This window comes from Dermacentor silvarum, chromosome 7 (assembly GCF_013339745.2).
Source record: "Dermacentor silvarum isolate Dsil-2018 chromosome 7, BIME_Dsil_1.4, whole genome shotgun sequence".
Taxonomy (NCBI): domain Eukaryota; kingdom Metazoa; phylum Arthropoda; class Arachnida; order Ixodida; family Ixodidae; genus Dermacentor; species Dermacentor silvarum.
In genome coordinates this window covers 74323268-74332397 of record NC_051160.1, presented here as the reverse complement: position 1 = coordinate 74332397, position 9130 = coordinate 74323268, and the positions used below count along the sequence as shown (strand labels likewise).

Below are 9130 nucleotides of genomic sequence, written 5' to 3'. Positions count from 1 at the left end.
TGAGGGCCAAATGGTCCGAGAGGTACCTACGATGCGAGTCCTGGGTTTGTGGCTTCAGAGCGACGGGAGAGCAGCACAGACGCTCAAAACCATCAAATCCGCAACCCACAACATAGCCCAAATGATACGTCGAGTGACGTATAGAAAGGCGGGAATGCGAGAAATCGATACCCTAAGGCTCGTACAGGCCTTAGTGATTAGTCGAATCACATATGGCTTGCCCTAACAAATCCTGAACAGGGAAGAGGAGAGGCAGGCCAACACGATAATTCGAACAGCTTTCAAGGCGGCTCTGGGCCTGCCTAAATCTACCTCCACGGAGCGCATGCTAGCTTTGGGAGTACACAATACTTTCGACGAACTGAGGCAGGCCACTCTGATGCGACAGAGGGAGCGCCTCAGCTTCACAAAAACTGGTAGGGCAATATTGGCACGACTTAATATCCCAGCATACCCGATTTATCTCACCGAAGAGGCCGTCCCTCTCCCTCCTTCGGTGAGATCCAAAATTACAGTAGCTCCAATTCCCAAGAATATGCATCCCGAGTACAACAAGGAAAGGCGCAAAGCACGCGCACAACATATTAAATCGATGTACTCCAATAACGCTAGGTACAATACGTACTACACGGACGCAGCTGCGTATGCAGAGGCTACCGGGCAGCGCTACCAAAGGAGGTACGCCCTGGCAGTCGTGAACGCGATCAGCCAGCAGCAAATTACCGCGTCGACCACGGCGGGCTCCCCCACCTCAACCGAAATGTTAGCAGTGGCGATCGCGCTCGCTCACGCGGAGCGTTCTGAAAGGGACTCAGTCGTGGTCACTGACTCCCGGGAGACATGTTGCATGTTTCTTAAGGGGCACGTGACTGCGGCTAGCCTCGCGATAATCCCCAAATCGTTCAACCACCGCCATCGCCTACTCTGGTGCCCGGGACATTCGGGGGTACAGGGGAACGAACAGGCTAACGCTTTAGCTCGAGCGTCTACTAACCGAGCGATGGCGTCCTCTTCGAACCCAAACCCCTCACACTATCCCTCACAAAATCCCATCAATTTAAATGCAAAAGACATCCTTGCTCATCAGCGCGGAGTCCGCAGAAAATACCCGCCGCCTCACCCACAACTTAGCGGGGAAGAGGCCGCCGATTGGCGCAAAATACAGACCGGGGTATTCCCCCATCTAAAACTGCTAAATGCCATGTATCCCACCCGCTATAGGGCCACATGCCCTTGGTGCGGTGGCATACCTACACTAATACATGTGACCTGGGAGTGTACTAAGCACCCTCATAGGCCCACTAATAATATCTCAATGGAGCAGTGGGAGGCACAGCTCGCCCGTTCCGACTTGGCAGGACAAAAGTCCTTAATTAGCCAGGTCAGGCAGGCGGCAGAGGCCAGTGGGGCCCTGGACTGAGGGGCTCCGACCACCGCTATACTTCAAATATTTTCCAGCCAAATAAAGTTTCTATATATATTTCACGACGAGTGCCAAATTGGCAGGGCTGCGTACAAAAGTTGCGTCCGCTCGCGGCCACATATAGCAGGCCTAGCCTGCCGCCGCAGCTATGGTCACGCATAATATTGCTTGAAAGTCTGTTTATGTACAGTACTTTACGCTGAAACTAAAATATACCGCATATGTGCCGGACATCATACGGGACTTGACTAAGGGTGTACGGTCGTTAAACATATCACGTGAGGCAACGCCTTTTGATCTCCCAATTAGCCGGGAAAAGACGTGCGTCAACGAGATAGCCGCCGGATGCTGGACGCTGTTCCTGTTTTCTTTTTTCTTTTTTTTTTTTTGCTCATTTACCGGCGTCAGGGGTTGCGGCTAACAAGGGGATACACAGTAAGCGCTTAAAAGTCGCGCGCGCTGCACCAGCGGGTTACATTCTCGCTCTGATAGTAGAAACTCACAAGACTCTCCACCGATACACTTGAAAGGAAGGTGAGCGAACTGACTTCGCGGTATTTTTCTTGTATTAGCAGAACAACGTACTAATTTTGCATATTCTAATTTATTAGATTCTTTTGTGCGTAAAATTTAATATGACGCATCATGTTCTCGGCGAGATTTATGATACTGTCTTTTTGGCATTTCTGTGACAGAAATTCCAAAAAGTGTATATGAAGAAGTACTGTTATAAATGCATATACTGACCCCAGCTGCAGTGTAGTGATCCAGTCATGACTATGCATATATATTGCAATGAGGAAAGAGAATGCCGTTATATATATATATATATATATAGTGAACGCTAACTGTGCAGTTCATCATCGTCTTCATCTGTATATACCCATCCTCACAATCATCATCGTCGTTTGTCGCGTTGCTGTTCATTGGCTGGCTCGCCCTGCATGCGTTTAAATACAAGAGCTCTGCCTTCGTCCCGGGCGTCGTCTCATAAGTGGTGGAGGTGCGTAGATTTCTCCGTCCTCTTGCTCTACCGGTCACCCCTGGAGCTCCGCTCTGGTCAACGGTTGTGCTCGCCAACACCAGTTATGGCACAAACCAACGTATCCACTGCTGCACCCACCACGGCTCCACTAGCTGGGCCTATATATACTTGGTCCGTCACCATGCCGCAACGCGACCCTCGGATATTTTCTGGCCTTCACGGCGAAGACGTGGACGACTGGCTTGACCATTACAACAGGGTGAACGCTTGCAACCATTGGGACGAGGCACACAAGCTCCGCAATGTTGCTTTCTACCTGAGGGAGGTTGCCCAAACATAATTTTTAAACCATGAACGCGACTTCCCTGAATGGTCTGCATTTACTGCGCAGCTGCCTCAGATATGCGGCACATCTCCTGGGCGCTCCGAAGTATCGAAACAGAAGCTCGCTACCCGCATCCAGGGAACCGAGGAATCTTATACCTATTACATTGAAGACGTTCTGACTCTCTGCCGGCGCGCTCAGAGTGACATGTCCGAAGGATACCGTATCCGCCATATCCTGAAAGGCATCAACTTCATTGCCTTTAACGCTCTTGTAGTCTAGAGCCACACTTTCACTTACTGACATCATCACGACATGCCAACGCCTTGCCACGATCTGCTGCTTTCGTCTTTCACGCGCCTCCTGCGACGCTCACCTTACCGACAACGACGAGTTGCGAGCGCTGGCCCGCATCATTGTGCGAGAGGAGCTTCACGGCAGCCATACTTCAGCCAACACCGCCATGGCCTCTCTGCACGGTCGTCCTCCCGATGTGCGCGAGATCATCAAAGAAGAACTGGCATCCATGACAAGTGTCACACGAACCCGGTCCCCTACGCCTGTTTGTCCGCCTTCTTACACCGAGATTGCTTTGCGGCCTGCAGTACCGGTTCCATCTGCACCTGCGGCCGTAGACTCTGCCTGGCGCCCTTCTCGCACAGTATGTTTCTACTGTGGCATACGCGGTCACATATCTCGTTGCTGATGCCGGCACCAGCAAGATGAACGATGTGGCTATTCCGCCTATGAGAGAAACTATGTGCCCAGATCCGACACCTACGTTCCACGACCCTATATATCCTCGTCACGTCGCTCGCCCTCATCTCCGTTGTTCCAGGGTATGTCCCGGTCTTCTCGCTCACCCCGTCGTCATTCCCCGTCACCGTACCGCCGTACTTCATCGCCCGTGCGTCCTGCTTCCAGTTCTTTCGACAGCCCACCGGAAAACAAGACTTTGTAGTTTTTGGAGAAGAGAGAGAGATAAAAAAACATTTATTGAGGTCAAATGACGACGTCTTCTCAGACGTCGGACGGGGTGGTTCCTTGGTTTCGGGACCCATATACGGCCAGCAGCTCCTGGCCGCTAGCCGCCAGCGCGAGCTGGATCGACAGGGCAGGGCTGGACTGTAAGGTCTCCCATCGCTCACGGGTCTCTCATCGCTGATGGGTCTTCCATGAGCGATGGAGGACGCATGAGCGATGGACCCATGAGCGACCCGATGGAGGAGAAACTGCTTGGTCGCGAACTGTCCAAATTCCTCCTGCTCGCCTGACTAACTGACTAGCTGTTTGTGTGGAAGGTGTTTCCATCGACGCTCTTATAGACACTGGTGCTGCCATCTATTTTTTAATCGCGAACTATGCTTCTTTCCATGGAAAGTGCGAACTCCGTATGTTGGGCCAGTCTTATGTGGCGCCAATGACAGTCCGATTTATCCTACCACTGACCATCTTAAGAACACACCAAACTTGCTTTACGTGTGTTCGGATGGCTTGGTTCAAACAACCGTGGCCGCTCATCGCATCGAAATAAGACGGATCCCGTGTCATTCGTCACCGCCCTTACTGTGTATCGTCTCCTGAACGCAAGGGTATAGAAGACCAAGTCAACGACATGCTCGCGCGGAGCGTTATGAGGCCTTCAGCAAGCTTTTGGTCGTCTCGTGTTGTCTTAGTAAAAAGAGGACTGTTCAGTACGCTTTTGCGTCGATTATAGAGCACTAAACAAAATTACCCGTAAGGATGTATATCCTATGCCCCGTATTGACGATGCTTTAGATACCTCACAAGGTGCCGAATACTTTTTGACCCTCGACTTGCGTTCTGGATATTGGCAGATCCCGATGCATGAGCCCGACAAAAAGAAGATGGCGTTTGCAACACATGATGGCATTTTCGAATTAATGTAATGCCTTCTGGTCTGTGCAATGTGCCAGCCACATTTGAACGAATGATTGATACCGTACTGCGCGGCATCAAATAGAAAACCTGCCTGTGTTACCTGGACGACATTATCATCTTTTCGTCCTGCTTCTCCCAGCACCTAGAACGTTCAGACGACGTTCTTACGTATCTACCCGATACCGGCCTCCAGCTCAATACTAAGAAGTGTCGATTTCCGAGCCGCCGCATCAAAGAATTAGGTCACTTGGTCAGCAAGCGCGGCATTGAGTCAGATCCCGACAAGGTCGCTGCGGCACAGCATTTCCCAAAATCAACCACACCTAAAGAGCTTCGCAGCTTTCTCGTATTAACGTCGTACTTCCGCGGCTTTGTCAGTGGCTTCGCGAATATTGCAGCTCCTCTTCATAAACTTCTGACCACGACCACACGCTTTACCGGGACGGATGAATGTGAAGCCGCCTTTCAGACCCTCAAGCGAGGCCTCACATCAGGACCAGTGTTTCGTCACTTTGATCCCACAGCCTCTACTATTCTACACACTGACGCAAGTGGGCATGGAATCGGCGCTGTACTGCTGAAGTGGAACCACGCGTCTGAAGAGCAAGTCGTGGCCTACGAGAGTCGTACTCTTTCTCTGCTGAGTGAAACTATAATATCACTGAACAAGAATGCCTTGTCATCATGTGGTCCGTACAAAAGTTTCGCCCCTATTTATACGGCCGCCAATTCATAATTGTGACTGACCATCATGCCCTGTGTTGGTTGTCCTCCCTAAAGAATTTGTCTGGACGTCTCTGCCGTTGGGTGCTGCGTTTGCTGCACCCAACGGCCGCGGGTGCTGCAGCCGCTGGGTGCGGCACAATATGCAGCACCCTGTCACATATAGGTCTGGCAGGAAACACCAAGATTCTGACGCTTTACCTCGCTGCCCGCCGTCGCCAAATGTCCATGTTTCATCTTCCATCCGTACGGCACCACCTAGCAAACCGACAACAAAGATGGCCCCGGTACGGTTCATGACCTCCGTAGACATTCTGTCATCAAGAGACCTCGCCTCCCCCCAACTCACAAATACATGCTGCCGCACCATTATCGACCGGCTCAATGGCTTATTCCGTCCCTCCAACCGCCGCTTAAGACGACAACTTGCACGGCTTAAACTTCATGATGGATCATTATTTCGGCAAGTTTACCACTATACCGGTCACCGATGGGTCCCAGTCGTCCCTCGCTCACTTCGACTGCAAATTTTACAAGCGTTTCACGACGACGCAACGGCTGGCTGCTTAGGATTAAGACTTGCTGTTTTTGACCTGGCCTGTCTGCTAGTGTTGCCAAGTACGTGAGTTCGTGCGCGTCATGCTAACATCGACAACGTTCGACCACTCTTCCGACCGGCCCTTTACAACCATTGCTGTGTCCGTCCGTTCCCTTCAAATTCGTGAGTATCGACTTATACGGACCCCTTCCGCTTACACCCGCGGGTCACCGCTGGATTCTCACTGCCATGGACCATCTCACTCGCTACGCTCAGACGACAGCTCTTCCTTCTGGTGCGGCCTCTGAAGTCGCCGAGTTTATCCTGCACGCTATTATTTTGCGTCACGGTGCGCCACGCGTTCTTCTAAGTCACCGTGGCAAGACATTTCTTTCCCATGTTCTTGCTGAAGTCCTTCAGACCTCAAACACCATCCATAAGACCACCTAAGCGTATCATCCCCAAACCAATGGTCTTGCCGAGCGTTTCCATCGAACTCTGTCCGACATGATCTCCATGTATGTGAACCCGACCACACAAACTGGGACACTATACTTCCTTTCGTCTCGTTTGCATATAGCACTGCCATTCAACGCACAACAAACAGATCCTTTTTCCTCGTGTACGGCCGTGCACCGTCTTTTGTTTTGGACACCACCTTTCTGTCTACGCCTTCTGTTCCATCCGCATCGCTACCAGAGGAGTTCGCCGCCCGCGTCGCCCATGCCGCGAAATTGCGCGCGAACACCGCGGCCATGCGACCAAGTGCTCCTGTGGACACCTGTTCAAGTGCGGGGGCTCTGTGAAAAATTTCTTCATAAGTATCGCGGCCCATAAACTGTCGTTGAAAAAACATCTGCCGTGAACTATCGCGTAGCTCTTGCTACCTTGGTTACTGACCGCCGTTGCCGCAGCACTGAAGTCGTTCACTTCTCTCGCCTCGGTATGTATCTTCGGCATGCATACCGTTTCAGACTCGCTGCCTTGTCGACCGCTTTCGTTAGGAGCGGGGGGGGGGGGGGGGGGGGGGGGGGGGGGGGGGGCTCAGGATAACCAGAATGTATATAACTTAGGCTCTGCAGAATGTCGAGCCTTATGTGCAGGTTCCACAGTGTTTGTCTGGTGCGGTCTTTTCTTTACAGTGGTAACAATCTACACCTGGCTCTCTAAAGCCTCTACTTCAGTATCGTTCACGTAAAATTCATTTGTTTTCTGGACATATATTTTCGCAGAAACTTGCGAGCACAGGACTGGAAAGCCTGCACAAGTTAAAGAGCCGCCATGGCTTCTCTTGCCATCCCTATAGCTCTGCTCGCCCTGTCTCAGCTTGGCAACGCTGCCAATGACTATTCTAAGCTTGTTACAGGTGAGCAACCTTACTGGATCAGTCTTTCTGCACTACTACACGTATCTTCAGTGCCTAATATTGCTGCAAAGCAAACACAAAAACAGGACAAGCACACACACTTGCTCCTTTCGAATCAATTCCTTGGCATATGCTAAACATTAAGAGCTTTGACAAAATGAATAAATAACAAGCTTCCAAAAAATTACAGTCATATATATTATTCATCCATTTAAAACGTTCTGAAGTATTTAGGGGATAAACTTTTTTTAATGTTTTCCATGAAGCCAAGTCGTTTTACTAACGTGTTTAAACAGGTAAATGCGACTCTTTCAAACGCAGAGTGAACAATCTGTGTTTACATAGTACAGTACACATAGAACAAACCAAATTGCCCCTACACGAATCATCCAGATAATTTTTCTTGATTGAAAGTTATGGTCAGCGTCCACGAGCATGCTTGCTTGACTTCGTGGGGCGTATGCATGTTAATTGCCAGCATAATAATCATATTCTATTCCGTGACAAAGTTTACAAGTACTTGATTAAGACAAGTTGTTACTGTTTTGGCTATCTCGAATGACGACATGCTACATTCAATTGTTGACGATGAATGCGGCTTTTATTATAGCGTAGTAATACAAATTGTCGGGTTTCTTTTTCAAATTGTATGTCTATTGCCACGGCATAGGGATACGTTCCATTTAACAATCATTATTTCAAGTGCCAAAGATTGGATGCGTCTCTTGCGTGCACAGGTTGAAATACTGATGAATAAAAGACCGATAAATGTGTTTTTGATAAATGCTTACTAATATACCGCCTCGTAGCACGCTGCGACAACGCCCCGAATGTGGACTGGACAGATAGCATCAATGCCTTACTTCACCGGATACCGGAGACTATTACAATACCAAGCCACACAGAGAAGACATGGATTGCAGGATTTAAAACCTCTTCAGTCGAAGTGACCGGCCTTGGAAGTCTGTGGGCCTACAAGCCACCCCATAGCTTCTGCTTCGGCAACCGTACCATGATTGAAGCTGTGGTGTTTGCCGACGACCTTCTGGTGATGAACACGGAGTGGAAAAGCTGCACCGGAGGCAGCGGAAAATTAGGAACAAGGGTAGGCATCATAAACTCCATTTATACCGCAGTAAAGATGGCATGATATCAGGAGAATTGCACAACACGGTCTTCCAAGTGAAGTTTTATTAGCGAATGACACAGATACATGATTAAAGAGGCAGGGGGAAACCAAATCAAAATTAGAAGTGCAGAACTGGAAAACAATCTTTAAAAACTGCACAAAAGAAGAACGACCACGAGGCACGAGGAGAGAGCATCACACGTGGTTCTAAATGTACCGTATGTGTCTTCCCATCCGCCTAAAAAAAGGAATAATTCGTTTTCGAGACGAGGCAAACGATACATAACCTACCGGGTTAAGCTTGTCGTGCTAAATTTATGCGTCCTTTGCAAAATTAACCTGTGCGCGAAATTCACCTTTACAAGCCAGAACGGTTTCATCGATAGATGCGATACATGTATCGAAGAAACAGATGAAGTGCTCTTGATTTATCCCCGTTACTTCACTCTCATCTAGAATTACATTAGATTTTTCTACGTGGCACCGCTTAGTTTACCCACTTGAGCGTCTGAGTAAGAGGGAAGTTCTAGGGAAAACACTGGAAATAACGATTTCAGCACAGTCAGCCGACATGTTACTGTATATTTGGCAGTGAATGAGTAAAGGGTTAAGGGAATCAAAAGTCACCGCAGTCAAATACAATACGTTTTTTTACTCAGCTATAAACTTTTAACGGTCAGGTAGCTTAATTTTTCTGAGCTAAACTGAACACTTACATTTATGGCACTAATCATTTTAG

General features: G+C 49.2%; 1 long non-coding RNA gene across 1 annotated transcript; it reads left to right on the top strand.

Moving 5' to 3' along the window:
* The first annotated feature begins 1854 nt into the window (after positions 1–1854).
* Positions 1855–8358, top strand: LOC119459586 (uncharacterized). The gene is made up of 3 exons (XR_005193691.2): positions 1855–1957; positions 7129–7262; positions 8072–8358. It is a non-coding gene; the product is annotated as an uncharacterized LOC119459586 (long non-coding RNA).
* Positions 8359–9130: the final 772 nt, after the last annotated feature.